Raw genomic sequence first — 16,789 nt, forward strand, 5'->3', positions numbered from 1 at the left:
GTTGTTGTACCCTTCTGTTAACTTTAATCACAAGGCATGATAATATTGAGATGCCCTAAGGGATCTCCTACATTCCAGACTATTCTTCCTTTCTTCGATTGTGGAGCTGTAGTACTATTTCCTCTTGATAAGATCAGTCACCCCAGTCAGCACTGTAACTCCTTTCTTTGTCCACTGATTCAGAGGCATGAGGAACCCAAAGTGGCCAGCTGGCAGTCTTAACTTCCAGTTCAGTGGAATTGTGTCTTCTGGTGGAAGCATTCCTCCCTCTGAAACCAAGAACTCCGGTCCAGTAGACCATAAAGTCACAGAAACCGGAAGCAAAAATTTTGCTAGTGGATCTCTAGAGCAAATGGTGAGTGATGCTACTCCCAATCCCACCCCGTGATTCCTGGGCCCATAAGTCGTGACTATGGGAGAAACAACCCTACATATTGGATACTGATTCAGAGCATATACAGCCTTCTGAAGAACCTTTCCCCAGCCCTGCAAGGCACTGGCACCTAGGTGGTGCTGTAACTGAGCCTTCGAAAGGCCTTTCCACCATTCCATCAAGCCAGCTGCTTCAGAAGTGTGGAAAATGAGGGAAGTTATGCATATACCTAACAGTTTGGAATCCCACTTACCAAGGCTAATATAGTTACTATTGCCTATGAGTTTGCAACCTTCCTGAAACTGAGACCTATGCTAAGCCACCAATATATCACAATTTCCAAAAAGCTACTTGGTGGCAAATTGATTATATTGTGCCCCTTCCATACTAAAAGGGTTAAGAGTTTGCACACACAGGAATAGATAAGTATTTCCAGAAAAGGTTTGCCTTTTCTCCCCCTCACAGTCTCAGCACTATCTGGAATCTTATAGAATGCATGATCCACAGGCACGGAAGTCCACGTAGCATGGCATCTAACCCAGGGACCCACTTCACAAAGAAGGAGCTGTGGGAGTGCTCCTGAAACTATAGGATCCACTGGTCATGTCACCTATGATACTATATAGAAAGAAGCTATAATCGTAGCATATTTTAATGGTCATCTAAAGACATAGTTAATGTGTGATCTCAGAAGAAATACTCTGCAAGGATGGGGTGGCATCCTTTGGACCTACTAGATGTGTTAAATCAGAGAACTCTATACAGTGCTGTGTCATTAATAATAATAATACATAGGTACAAGAACCAAAAGGTAGATGCAGGAGTAGCCCTATTTATCAGTACTCCAAATGATACACTGGAGTAAACTTTATCCCACATCCCAACAACTCATAGCTATGCAAAGTTAGAGGTCCTTTTTCTCAAGGGGGTGCAGTTTTGCGAGGGGACACAGCAAGTGTCCCTTTGAACTATAAGCTACAATTATCACCTGGGCACTTAAGACTTCTTGTTTCCCTGGACCAGCAGGTGAGAAGAGTCAATTACTAGCAGGGGTAATTGACCTTAATCAGCAGGAAGAAGTTAAGATGCTTTATACAATTGGTACAAAAAGGAAAATGTGTAGAACTCAGGTAATTCACTCGGGCACCCTGTGGTACAGCCTTGCTCAATTTTAACTGCATATTTGCAGCCACTCTGGGCTGAGGATAGGGTTGTTAAGGCCTCAGGCCCTTAAAGAATGAAGATTTGGGGCTCATCACTAGGTAAACCACCAAGATTTGCAAGGTGAGTATACTGGTCAGGGTTCTCCTGAGAAACAGAACCAATAGGAGATAGATTAGATGGATGGATGGATGGATGGATGGATGGATGGATGGACGGATGGATAGATGATAGATAGGTAGGTAGGTAGGTAGATAGATAGATAGATAGATATAATAGAGATTTATTAGGGAAATTGAGTCATGTGATTATGGAAGTTAAGTCTCACGAACTGCCATCTGTTAGCTGAAGAATCAGGAAAGCCAGTGGCATGGCTCAGTCCAAGCCCGAAGGCCTAAAAACCAGGGGAGCCAGTGGTGTGACTCTCAGTCCCAGGTCAAAGGCCTAAGAAGCTGAGGGGCTACTGGTGCAAGTCTCAGGGCAGAAGATGGGCATCCCAGCTTCAGAAGAGAGAGAGCAAATTAACATTTCATCTGCCTTTATGTTCTATCCAGGCCCTCAGCAGATCAGATGGTACCTGCCCACATTGGGTGAAGGTAGATCTTCCTTACTCAGTCCACAGATTCAAATGCCAATCTCTTTCAAAAACACTGTCACAGGCACACCCAGAAATAATGCTTTACCAGCTACTTGGTATCACTTAACCCAGGCAGGTAGACATGTAAAATTAATCATCACAGTGATATCTGAAAATGATGGAATTTTGGAATGGATATTAGAGGAAGAAAAGAATGAGTAGCAAATTATGGCCTGGAGACCAATTACAGTGGCAGGGGCTGTGGTTCATTATACTAATCTATGTCTTCTAAGTTTCCTCTTAGGTAAAAAGGGCCATAGAAACCACAAAGTAGATATTCCCCTAACCTGCATGGATATCTGTGCTGTACAAGGGGTAAACAGGTAGCCAGGGAAGTGTGTCACTCGGATCTCTCTTCAAGACAAACATCTATGAGGATGATAGTGAGCAGCCACCTTTCAGCTGCTGCACTTTTAGAACGAATGCAGTGTTTACACTGAAGTCATGCTCTCCTCAGCTCCTACCAGCCAATGAAGCCAGGACAGGACATTCCTGTCTGGCACAGAACTTCAGTAACAGATAGTCCACTCTGGATTCCCTATCAGCTGGAATGAGATTTTCTCAGACAAGAACTGCAGACTGAGGCTCTTCCCTCCTTCCCTTTTTCCTTTCATAAGTATCAGACCTGCATCATGGTCTGCTCCACCTTTCCCTTCTCACCTTCTCCTTTATCCTCCACAGGTGTTTTCCCCAAGAAATCCCTCAAATGTCTAATTCCTTCTTGGCATCTGGTTGTTGGAAGATCTAAAATCACGAAAGACAAAAATTACAAACTGGACTTCATATAAATGAAAATCTGTTGCTTTTCAAAAGATAACTTTCAAAAAATTGAACAGGAAGGTACACAGTTAGAGAAAACATTTGACATACATGTATATGACAAAGGATTGGTCATATAAAGACCCACTATAACTTAGTAAGAAAAAGAAAAAAATGACACAATTTTTAAGATGGATCACTTGAACAGATTCTTCATAAAAGAAAATATACGAATGGACCATAAGGACATGAAAAATATGCTTAATGTTACTATTCATCAAAGAAATAAAAATTTCCACCCCAGCAAACCTTAAAACACAAATCTGATCAAATCAGTCCCGCATTCAATATCTTTCCGTTGTTCCCTACTGAGTACAGGATAATTGATATATGCCTTAGCACAACAAACATGACCCATTATGATGTAGCCTTCCATCTATGCCATCTAAACTCCTACCATGTCCTTTTCCTAAATTTTACATGATTAACCACACTCTCTCATTCTTCTATATCTCAGATAGAGGTGGCCTCTTAGATTGGAGTCAAATCTCAACTCATTTGCTACTTCCTCTATTGAGATGTTCCCTGCCTCATGTAGGTAAGATTTAAATGTTCTTTCTACTATGTTCCCACTCTGCCATATACAGGCTTCAAGTCATTATCATCCTAAAAAAATAATAAAATTATTGTTGTTATTATAGTTACGGTACATCCCATCTATTTAATGATCAGAACTTTATATTCATGATCTTACTGAATGCCCATAAGGACCCCAATATATAGGTGTTATTTGACCCACTTTACATATGAAAAAATAGTGGCTTAGGAAGGTTAAGGAATTTATATAATGTCATATAAATGGTGTAACCAAGCATGGTCTCAAGTCCTTCTTAATCAAATCCAAAGCTCAGACTCCACATACATATATTTCCACTACAGCCAACTTTACAGTAAATTCCTTGAAGGCTTGGACCACAATTCTGCAATGATGTAACAACAGTTCATAGTACAGTACCTGGAACATAGGAAGTACTTACTACGTAACTGATGATGCATGATTGAACCAGTCAAATAATCAAGGTTTACAGAGAAGGTTAAAGGAAATGACATATGAATTGTGAAAGAAAATACTAAACTAGGCATTATAATTATATAATGTTAACCAGTTAAGACATAGAACCTGAAAATTAGAGAGCTGAATGCACCAATGTAATTCACCACCAATATAATAATTTCTCAAATTTCAATATGTTGTTGTGAAAACATTTATCTGTATTGCTAGCACCCTCTTGTGTCTCTATGTCATCATTTCATATAAAGATTTTTGGATATATAAGAAATTATTAGGACAATTTATAATTCCAAAATGTTATCCAGGTCCCAAGACAAGTATATAGATCTACTTATTAGGAGACACTTCTGAGGAAAAGGAGAGGATTGAAGAGGGAGTATACTGACTTGTCATTTCTGAAAAGCTGTGCAGGATGGACCAGAAAAAAAAAAAAGTTGCATACATGCTAATGGGGCCAATACAAGGGTTAATGCGCTGAACTGCACTGACATTAATTTTCTCTCTTCCTTTCCCTCCCTCTCTCCCTAATATTTGTTTGGTCAAATATTAGTCTGAGTGTGTCTGTGAGAGTGTTTGGGGCTAAGATTAACATTTGAATCAATAGACTGAGTAAAGCAGATTTCCCTCCCCTCATCCAATCAGTTGATGGCCTGAAGAGAACAAAAAGGATGATTCTTCCAGTAGTAAGAGAGAACTCCTCCTTCTTGGCTGCTCTGAGCTGAAACATCTGTTCTCCTTGCCTTCTGACTTGAGCTGAAACATCAGCTCTTCTTGGGTCTTGAGCCTGCCAGCTTTCAGATTGAAGCATATACTGTTGGCTCACCTGATTCTCAGGCCTTTGGACTCAGACTGGGCATCAGCTCTTCTGGGGTTCCAGCTTGCTGACCAGATCTTAAGACTTCTCAGCATCCATAATCATGAGAGCCAATTCTGTATGATAAATATACAACAGAAGATATACATACATATATCTATATCTATATATCCTATTGGTTGTTTCTCTGCAGAACCCAAACACAACCTTTTAACATCACACTGGAGCATTGTCTTATAAGCCCAACCGTAGAACATCTGACTCTATCAGGATATTTAACTTTGACCAATAATTAATGAGGGAGCAAAGGCTTTTTACAGCAAAATACATTTAGAAGTTAACCTAGGCCAAGCGCAGTGGCTCATACCTGTAATCCCAGCACTTTGGGAGGCTGAGGCAAGTGGATCACTTGAGGTCAGGAGTTCGAGACCAGCCTGGCCAACATCGTGAAACCCCATCTCTACTAAAAATTCAAAAATTAGCCAGGTGTGGTGGTGCATGCTTATAATTCCAGCTACTCGGGAGACTGAGGCAGGAAAATCACTTGAACCTGGGAGGCACAGGTTGCAGTGAGTGAAGATCACGCCACTGCATTCCAGCTCGGGCAACATTGAGAGACTCCGTCTCAATAAAAAAAAAAAAAAAAAAGAATTTAACCCAAATAATAAAAAGGAATGATTATTTATTTTCTGTCCATTAAAGGTTATAATTTTACTTACCTGCACATTACTAACCAGGCTTCTACCTAAATTAGTCATAGTTTTGTATACCTTATTCCACTGGCTCCACAAATCAAAGCAATATAAATGTAAATGCTTTTTCTGAAGTACCTAAGCCATTCTGTTGGTTCCCTGAATAGTGGAGTAAATACTACTTTGATAGCTGCTCACCAAAGAGGTGTGGGATTTATGTTCTGTAACAATTTGGGATTTGTGCTTTCTAGCCATTTTTTGGAAATAAGGAAACCTTTTTCAAAAAATTTTTCCACAGCTCTTCACATCACCTTGGCCAAAATCAGATCAAGGTCTACTTTGAAAGTGGCATGAAACTGACTGGTTTAGAAGGGCCATCATTTGGCATTAGATGGTTGCCATTAAAGTCTCCATCCCTAGGGCACCACAGGACTCAATCTTTTGTTTTTATAATGCAAGAGTCAACTTTAGCCATAGCATGACAGGGCACACAGTGTTTGAACAAGATATGGACCCCATTTACAGAACCAGAGAAGGAAAGGTGCCATATTCATTGAGATTTCATTCTTTTTTAATAGTGTCTGACATTTATTGAAAATAAGGAAAAGACCTTTGTACAGGTAGTGTATTAGAGCAGGGCAGGGAGCAGGGGTTACTCTGTTGAACAAAAGGCACCCATCAGAGAGACAGTTGCAAATTCAGAAGAAAACTGGATTCTAGGCAAAACTAACTGGTCCACAGGGAAAAAAATGAGAGATTGGATTTGGTTGCCAGACACACCTAAGCCCTGGCAGCCATGTGGCAGAAGCACAAGAGGTCTCGGGATGGGGAGGAAATGGGTCTACCTGAAGGTGACAGGCTCCTTGGGGGATGGCCAGCTGTCTGGATCATTGTCCAGGGGCTATGGCCAGCTCAGATACCTCCTAGGTGAGTCCAGATCACTAGGAGCAGCAGTCTTGGTGGGATGCGATGGATGGCAATGGTCTGTGGGCAGAATGATGTGGTCGTCTGGCAGTCTGGCAGTCTGAAGGAGTGGAGGGGGGTTGGCAGCGGCGGCTGTGGGTTGTCTGTCCAATGTGTAACAGGAGCCCAGCTTTGTGCAGCTCCTGCGCAAGCTCCGCCCACAAAGCCCAGTTGTCGCCAGTGCACCGGAGAGTCACCAGGCACACAAGGGCAAAGGGACCAACGCGGGGACGGACCTATCGCAGTTGAGGAGGCAGAGTCGGATCAAAGGGGCGGGGCCGATATTTCCCACACTGCGCAGGGAGGAGAGGCGGGGAGCAGAGGAGGAGCCCATGGCTGCTAGTGTGCATGCGGAGGTGGAGACCGCTGCTGGTGGAGAGCAGAAGGTTCATGTTCTGAATGTTGATGAGGCACCCCACCCTGTTCCTCAGTCATCAGCTGTAGGGTATTCCTTCACAGACCCTGGGCTCTGGATGCCACTTGAGTGGAGGTTCTTTTTAAAAATATTTTAATGTTTAATTTTTGTGGGTACATAATAGGTGTATGTATTTATGGGGTACATGAGATATTTTGAGATGAGTGAAGCTCTGTGAACACATTTTTCTGCTCCTTCATGCATCTCTCAGTAGAGAAGTATTGCATGTGGGTTACAGATGTGGTTTCCTTGCAACATTTAATGGGAAAACCCCAAACATTAGAAAATATAATCCAGAGCAGCATATTCAAGGAATAATGCACCATGAGCAGTTAATATAAGGAAGGTTAAATGTTAGGAAATATCCTAATTTACTGTATGTATTAAGTTCTTGTTTATGATTTGCGTAGTTGTCTGATTCATTTGCTTACAGGGCTTATGCAGGCAAACCTCAAAAACTGAGGCTCACCCAGGGAGGGTTTTTGGCTTCACTCAGGAAAGAATTCAAGAGTGAGCAGACAGTGAAATAAAAGCAAGCTTATCAGAGCCACTGTATGCAGCAAATTGGCTGCTCCATAGACAAAGGAGAGCTATTCCATAGGTAGACTGGCCCAGAGTAGCACTTGTGGAGTGCTGACTAGCTTTATTTATATCCACTCTTAATTGTACCCTAAATAAGGGGCGGGTTATTCATGAGCTTTCTGAAAAGGGGCAGGGAATTCCCAGAACCATATAAGGTAACTTCTGAGTCATTTCCATGGCATCATTTACAAACTGTCATGGCATTGCTAGGAGTGTCTTATGCAAATGCACTATAATTCCTAGTCATATCTGGTTTTGGCCCATTTCTTTGCTATATCCAGTTTTGATCAGCAGGGTCCTGAAAACAAGCCCTGCTCATCTCACACCTCAGTACAGTCCTGCCACAAAGTATTAAATCACAAGATACCTATTATTTCTTCAATATCTACCTTTTTCCAAGGTTCATATTGTACCACATCCTCAGTATGTCAATAGTTCTCACATATTTTGTAAAATGGGTAAAACTCTTCTAAATACGCAGATGTCTATACAGTAGTACTAGATGGGAAGGAGACAATGAGGGAAGGGGTAAAAGACAAACATGTTCATATACTAGGAATGTAGTTTAAGTTTGGATTGAAAAACAACTTCCCTGAAAGAGCTGGTTATAATGGAATTTCCAGAAATCTTCCTTTGTCCACCAAAAAGGACCTGAAAACCCCCAATCCAAACTTTTTAAAACTACACTTACGAAATGCCATAAATGATCATCAAAGCAGTAGGAGGGAGGAGGATGAATGTATCTTTCATTTAGGTATAGTTTGTGACATAGCCTCTTTTGGTTTTTTGTTTGTTTGTTTGTTTTGTTTTGTTGAGACAGAATTTCGCTCTTGTTGCCCAGGCTGGAGAGCAATGGCACGATCTTGGCTCACCACAACCTCCTCCTCCCGGGTTCAAATGATTGTCCTGCCTCAGCCTCCCGAGTAGCTGGGATTATAAGCATGTACCACCATGCCCGGCTAATTTTGTATTTTTAGTAGAGACAGGGTTTCTCCATGTTGGTCATGCTGGTCTCGAACTCCCAACCTCAGGTGATCCACCAGCCTCAGCCTCCTAAAGTGCTGGGATTACAGGCTTGAGCCACCGCTCCTGGCCTGTGACAAAGCCTCTTTAGCTGCCGGTTGATCAGTAAAAACCTTTAAAGCACCAGAAGTGCTTTGAAAGTTTGAGGTAGAGGCCGGGCACGGTGGCTCAAGGCTGTAATCCCAGCACTTTGGGAGCCCAAGGCAGGCGGATCATGAGGTCAAGAAATCAAGACCATCCTAGGCAACCAACAAGGTGAAATCCCATCTCCACTAAAAATACAAAAATAAGCTGGGCGTGGTGGCGCACGTCCGTAGTCCCAGCTACTCGGGAGGCTGAGGCAGGAGAATTGTTTGAACCCAGGAGGCGGAGTGAACCGAGTTCGCACTCCAACCCAGGCAACAGAGCAAGACTCCATCTAAAAAAAAGAAAGAAAGAAAAAGAAAGAAAAAAGAAAGAAAGAAAGAAAGAAAGAAAGAAAGAAAGAAAGAAAGAAAGAAAGAAAGAAAGAAAGAAAGTTAGTTTGAGGTAGAAAAGTACTGAACATACTACTTGTCTATATTAGTAATGGTTTAATGGCTAGGCAAATTTTCTAAGCAGCAAAATGACTCCAGGATAGATCTTGCTCTCCAACACTAAATGTAGGAGAATTTTTAAAAATATATTTACGAGTAGATATAGGGAGAACAGAAAATTACAAGGCAGAGGACAAAAGAATCAAGATGATGCTATGTTGTATGAGGCTAGAAAACCTGACAACTTTGAAAGCCCCAGAAAAATATCATTGTTTATAACTCACTTATTTTATTATATCCATATATTGAGTCCTTTTCTTTCCACCTACTAAAGAATCCCACACTCAGCCTTTAAGCATTCTCCATTTCTTTGTCAATCTTGAAGCTAAGTACCTGTTACAGTCATTTTTGGTGCAGGTAACTGGAAGCTGCCAGCAAAAGACCTTGAATGTGGTGTCTGACATTGTTTGATAGTTTTTACTAATTGCTGTCTGAGACTTTTTTCTGCATACTTTATGATCTTAATAAACTTATCGGCCGTTTGGAATTCATTTGAAACAGTTAATTAAGCATGTACAACTTCCATCTCTTCTCCCCTAAACTGTTCTGTCCTTTAGTCTCTTTTGTGAGTTCATGGGACTGCCATCCATCCAGGCAGCAGCACCAGTAAACTCCCAGTAGCTCCTGACTCTTTATCTTCCCTCACTTCACGTAGGAGACGCTGTACATTCACACCATGCCATGCCATAGGTTAAAGTGTTTGCCCATATTTTTCATTCCCTAAAACTTTAATAGCTCCAGCATTCATTACCACCCACCTGGACTCTTAACAACCTGCTTGTAACTAAGTGACATCTTTTGTTGTTGTTGTTGTTTTGTTTTGTTTTGTTTTGGAACGAAGTTTCACTCTTGTCGCCCAGGCTGGAGCGCAATGGCAAGATCTTGGCTCACTGTAATCTCTGTCTCCTGGGTTCAAGCGATTCTCCTGCCTCAGCCTCCTGAGTAGCTGGGATTACAGGCACCCGCCACCATGCCCGGCTAATTTTTGTATATTTAGTAGAGACGGGATTTCACCATATTGACCAGGCTGGTCTTGAACTTCTGACCTCAGGTGATCCACCCGTGTCGGCCTCCCAAAGTGCTGGGATTACAGGTGTGAGCCACCACGCCCGGCAAAGTGACGTCTTTTCTTCAGTGACTCTCTATTTTTATTTGTTCTGCACACTGACACCCAAATGGCAGATTTAAATGCATAATAGATCTTGTTGTTCAAGGCCTTAAACTATCAAAGTTTCTTCAAGCTTATAGCATCCAACCCAAGCTTCTCTTCTCTGGGCTGCTTCTCCCACTTATCTTTTGCCATTTACATAATTCAGTCTCTCCAATCAGGCCAGACTATGTCTGATTGGAGTTATTCCCTGAGAAGCCATATTTTCTCACACTCTTGCTTCTGTGCAAGCTCCGCATCTCTGCCTCCCCTCCCTCCTGCTGTGAATTCACCATTTGCATCTCAGGTCCTTCACCTCTGACCTGAGGACCTGGGCTGTTTCCTCTGAGGCTCTCCTGGGGCCTGGATGTGCTGACTCACTCTTGTTAGGAATGTTACATATAAAAGGAATTAGAGAAAGTAGATTAATGTGGGCTAGAATGGCACAGGAAGGTTTCAGGAAGGAGGTGAGATTTGACCAAAGCATGCAGAAAGATGTTAAAATAACAATCATAGCTAACTTTATGTGAAAACTTAGTATGTTCCAGGAGCTATTCTAAGTGTTTTCTATTAACTCACCTAATGTCATGGCAACTGAATAAATGGTTCTTATTGGTACCTTCTATGATCTGAATGTTGGTGTCCCCTTAAAATTTTTATGTTGGAGCTTAATACCCAATGTACTGGTAATAAGAGGTGGGGCCTTTGGGAGGTGATTAGGTCATGAGGGCTCTGCCCTCATGGATGGGATTAGTGCCGTTATGAAAGAGGCTTGAGGGAGTTGTTTGCCTATTCTACAATGTGAGGACACATAGAAGGTGCCATCTATTACCAACAGGCCCTCACTAGACACCAAATATGCTGGCACCTTTATTTTGGACTTCCCAGGCTCAAGAACTATGAGCAATAAAGATCTGTTGTTTATAAACTACCCAGTTTAGTGTATTTTGTTATAACAGTCTGAACAGACTAAGACAGAAATTGATATTATGAAGTAGGTGTTGCTATAACAAATACCTAAAAATGTGTAAGTGGCTTTGGAACTGGGTAATGGGTAGAGGTTGAAAGAGTTTTGAAGTCCATTGCTATGGGTGGACTATAAAAAGTCATTCAGGAGAGGGACCAGAAATAAATGAGAACTGTAGAGAAATCTTCAATCTTCTTAGGGATTATTTAAGTGGTTATGGTCAGAATGTTGGTAGAAATAGGGACAGTAAATGCCATTCTGATGAGGCCTCAGATGGAAATGAGGAACATGCTATTGGAAACTGGAGGAAAGGAGATACTTGTTATAAAGTATCAAGAAACTTGGCTGGATTGTGTTTGTGTCCTGGTTGCTTTGTGAAAGGTAGAGCTCCTGAGCAATGAAATAAGATATTTGGCAGTAGAAATTTCTAAGCAAAGTGTTGAGGATATGGCATGACTTCTTTTGACTGCTTATAATAAAATGTAAGAGAGAAATGAGCGAAAGACAGAATTTATAATCAAAAAGGAAGCAGATCTTAAAGATTTGGAAAATTCTCAACCAGGTCATGTTGTAAAGAATGAAAAAAAATGTGTTAAGGAAAGAACACCAAAGGCATAGCCAAGCAAATGTTTGATAAGGAGATTAGTATGAATAAAAGGAAGCCAGATGCTATTCATCAAGACAATGAAAGAATGATCCTGAAGGCACTGCAGAGATCTTTGGGGCTGCCCTGCCCGTCACAGGCCGGAATGCCTGGGCCTTGTGGTCAGAATGATTTCAAGGCTCTGCTCCCTGCATTCTGTTGCAGTGCTCCTCATTCACCCCAGCTGTGGCTCAAGCAGGCCCAGGTGCAGTTCAGGCTGCCTCTTTAGGAGGCACAAGTCATAAACCATGGTGGCATCTACATAGTGCCATCTCCACAGGTGCACAGGGTGTACAAACTATGGGGGGCATGGCTACTTCCACCTAGATTCCAAATGATACACAGAGAACCTCAGGGCCCAAGCAGAGAACTGTCACAGTGATGGGGTTCCTGCAGAGAGTCCTCACTAGGGCATTGCCCAGTGGAGATATGGGAGTGGGACTGCCCCCGAGACCCCAGAATGGTAAATCCACTGGCATGCAACTCCAGCCTAGAAAAGCCACAGTCATAGGCTGTGGTGTGGACTGTGTTCAGTAAAACCATAGGGACAAGGCTGCCCAGACCCTTGGAATCTCAACCCCTAGCCCAGTGTTTCAGAAGGTAGGACATTAAGTCACAGACAACTATTCTGGAGCCTTAAGATTTAATGTTTGTCCTGTTGGGTTTTGGATTTCATTGGGACCTGTTATCCCTTTCTTTTTTCCTACTTCTCCCTTTTGGAATGGAAACACCTGACCTGTGCCTGTCCCGTGCCTGTCCCATAATTGTATACTGGAAACATATAACTGGTTTGATTTTACAGGGTCACAGCTGTAGGGGAATTTGCATCAAGATGAATCAAACCTATGGCTGTCACCCATATCTGATTTAGATGAAACTCTGGAATTATATTTTTGAGTTGGTACTGGCACCAATAAGAATTTTCAGGCTATTGGGATGAAATGAGTTTATTTCGCATGTGAGAAGGACATGAATTTTGGGAGGCTAGAGGCAGAATGCTATGGCTTGAATGATGGTGTCCCCCCCAAAAAGTGTATGTTGGAGCTTGACACCCAATGTGATAGTATTAAGAGGTGAGGCCTTTGGGAGATCATTAAGACCTTTGGGCTCTGCCCTCGTAATGGGATTAATGCATTCATAAAAGAGACTTCAGAGAGCCTGTCTGACCCTTCTACCATGTGAGGGCACATAGATCTGCCATGTGAGGGCACAAAGACGGTGCCATCTATTACCAACAGGCCCTCGTTAGACACCAAATCTACTGGCACCTTCATTTTGGACTTGCCAGCCTCAAGAACCCTGAGCAATAAGTTTCTGTCATTTACAAATTACCCAGCCTAAGATATTTTGTTATAGCAGCCTGAACTGATTGAGACAGTATCACATTTTACTGGTAAAGAAACTGAGGCACAAAAACCCTTAACAGATAAACAGATGGTAGGAAGAAGAGCTGTGACATTAACCCAAACAGCATGCCTTGAACCTTTTTACTTAATCACTGTCCATAGTGCATAGTAGATAAAAAGTAATAGATTATTTTTCCAGACAGGCTATAGGTGGGAGATGAAGTATGGATGGAACAAGAGTGATCTGTGACCACAGATTGTGGATACATAGGTGAACTGAGAAATAGGACCTGTGTGGTGTCCTGGCATTGAGAGGGTCCAGCCATGTGTCCATCTGCAGAGGCTAGTCAGAGAGACAAGCCTCATCAACAGGTATGGAATGAGTTAGGTGTTCCTGGGAATAGGATTCCCATCAACAGCCATGGTCTTCATTCTCTTCCCTCCCCATGATACTTAAGTTCCCAGATTCATCGCTTCAGTGATTGCTGCACAAAGCTCGCAACAACTCTCCTGCCCCTCCAGATCTTTGTATAAAAAATTTTACCCCAAACCCCAACTTGGGAAAAACTCATTTATAAACATTCCCTGAGCTTGTAAAGGAACAGCCAGACTCTAGTGGATAAGGTATCCATCAAAGCCAATGGTTGTGTTCTTTTTAAAATTGACAAATAATTGTATATATTTATGAGGTACAGTGTGCTGTTTCGATATATGTATACATTGTGGAATAATGAAATCAAGCTAACTAAAATATCCATCACCTCACATACTTATTTTTTGTGCAATAGATCAAAAAATTTAATTCCTCCTGTCTAAGTAAAATTGTGTGCCCTTTGACCAACATCTCCCCATTTCTCCCTGATCCTGCCTCTAGTTAGTTCTAAATTGTGGTTTAGGAAGCTAAGATGCTGGAGACAGACAGGTTGATTCTTACAGCTATGTTTTTAGCACTACACAATAATCCAGTGTCTGTCTTTGGTGTCTGAGCTTCCTAAACCATAGTTTGGAACTAATTTTAGTCAATTTGATTTTGCTGTTTCTTTGGACTTCTACCTGGAGGACTATGAGCTCATCTTTCCCAGCTACTATTGACTATGATATTCCAGAGTAGGTAGGGTAACATCATAAACTATTATATATTCACACAATGGAGCTTCACCTTTCCCTCTCAAAATACTCTTTCCTATAGGTAGGATAGTACTATCATTAGAGTGGCCTTCTCAGGGATGATGTCCACATTGATTCTGCAGTCCAATTAACATGACACAGAGACTATGTGTTCCACCTTCCACGGTTGAGGGTCGATGAGTTCAACTTTCAAGCTAGTTGACCCTAGGTCAGCTGGACTTCCCTGTTTGTACTGACTTACAAATCGAAAGCAGCTACAAAAATCACTTAGCAGATGGTCTCTTGAAAAGGAGCAGAGTCCAATCCCACCTTGAGAAGTCATGAAGCTGGTGATCTTTGCAAATGAAATCTGAAGCCCCATTATCTTTCACCTTACAACAACAGAAGAAATCACTCCTCTTGGGGGTAGCGGGGGGACATGAAATCAGGGAAAACATTAGAAAAGTGGCTTATGCATGGACCTTGACAGGTGGGGCAAGATTTTCGCAGACAGAAAGGGAGGACAATACATGAAATCCAAAAAAGGGTGATGGGACCGGGTGCAGTGGCTCACGCCTGTAATCCCAACACTTTGGGAGGCTGAGGCGGGCAGATCACCTGAGGTCACGAGTTCGAGACCAGCCTGGCCAACATGGCGAAATCCCATCTCTACTGAAAATACAAAAATTAGCCGGATGTGGTGGCAGGTGCCCATAATCCCACCTACTCGGGAGGCTGAGGCAGAGAGAATTGCTTGAACCCGGGAGGTGGGGTTGCAGTGAGCCGAGATTGTGCCACTGCACTCCAGCCTGGGTGACAGAGTGAGACTCCATCACACACACACACACACACACACACACACACACACACACACTCACACAAACACAGAGAGAGAAAGAAAAGAAAAAAAAAGAAAAAGAAAAAACGGGTGATGGAGGCATATTTGAATTCAGTGCTGGAACCAATCCTGGGAGGTTGCTGAGTTCCCTTGTTGTTGGCTTTCCTGGACTTCCCACAGTTTCTGCAACCTCAACTGGCTTCCCAAAATCCCAAGGGCAAACCTTGAATCCATCACACTGTGCACAGCCCACAGGTATCTGATCCCAGAGCTCACATCATTCTCTTGCATTCCAGCTCTGATGTCTCTTCATGTGCCCTCCTAATAGTAAAGAACAACTCCCATCTTCCTGTAAAGGTGAGAGGAGTGAAGCATGGAAGGCTTCCTGGAGGAGAGTGCAATTTTGCTTGGCCTGGATAAACTGGGGGAGCCAAATTTCCAAAATCAGAAATAACAAGAAACAGACTATGGTATGTGCAAAGACCTGAGTGGTACATCTGGACATTGGGGGATGGTCATAGTTATAATAAGCAAGAATAATTATTGCTTATTACTTAGGCGGGCCTTAAGGCTTGGGTGGAGTTTCCACTTGTAGACCTGGAGACAGTGGACAGTTTTCCTGTCAATCACTTTACATCCTCCAGTGATACTGTTTAAAGGCAGCGTCATAGACTAGGTGTCAAAGAAGCCCTACCACGTGACCTGGCTCATTAAAATCTGGATTGTGGGTCGGATGCAGTGGTACACGCCTGTAATCCCAGCTACTCAGGAGGCAGGAGAATCGCTTGAATCCAGGAGGAGGAGGTTGCAGTGAGCTGAGATCGCGCCACTGCACTCCAGCCTGGGCGACAGAGCGAGACTCCGTCTCAAAAAAATAAAATAAATCTGGATTGTGCAGTGCGGCTTCCGTTGACAGTTGCCCGCGGGAATATGGGAACATGGCGGCTTCTCCGCCAGCAATCACGGAAGTGTAAGTTTAAAGGATTTTCATTCTTGGTTGTTGGTTTGTGTTGTGGTTTTGATGGAATCGGGTATATGGTGTCTTCTACCATCTTTAACAGATGTGACCCACGGGCTTATGGGTTGATGACGGGGAAGCTTCTTAGCCTCATCGGGAGCAGTGTTGTGCTTTGTGTAACGACGTGATGAGTCCTTCAGATCATTTCGTTTGTTGAAATGTTGTTCTTGGACCCCCACTATTCGTGATCTGAGGGTTTCGAAGTGTTTTCAACTTAAAAATGAGGAAATGGCTGATTCAGTTGACTGAGCTAGTGTCTGTCCGGGACGCCACACGGTGGCTGTCGGCCGCCAGGGACCTGATCTTGTCTTTATTTCGCAGAGTTACTGGGTGGATATTCTCTCCAATTATTTGTTTAAACTTTGTACTTTGCCCTCATTTGTCCATTTTGTTACCCATATTTATATTATTTTAGAGCTGAAAAGGAGGAAAGTAATGCCCAGAGGAATCCAGTGTGGGATTATGACGAGCAATGGCAGCTGCATTTGCTGCCAGTTTTGTGTGTGATTTAACGTGTTGTGTGTCATTTAACATGATTATATGTTTAATATGATTTGTTTGGTTAAAGTTCAGTATTGGTCTTCTTCATATGTTGTCTTAAAAAGAAAATTTTTTTCTAATAATTTCAAAGTGAAATTAAGGAAATGGACGTTCAGC

This window comes from Papio anubis, chromosome X (genome assembly GCF_008728515.1).
Source record: "Papio anubis isolate 15944 chromosome X, Panubis1.0, whole genome shotgun sequence".
Lineage (NCBI taxonomy): Eukaryota > Metazoa > Chordata > Mammalia > Primates > Cercopithecidae > Papio > Papio anubis.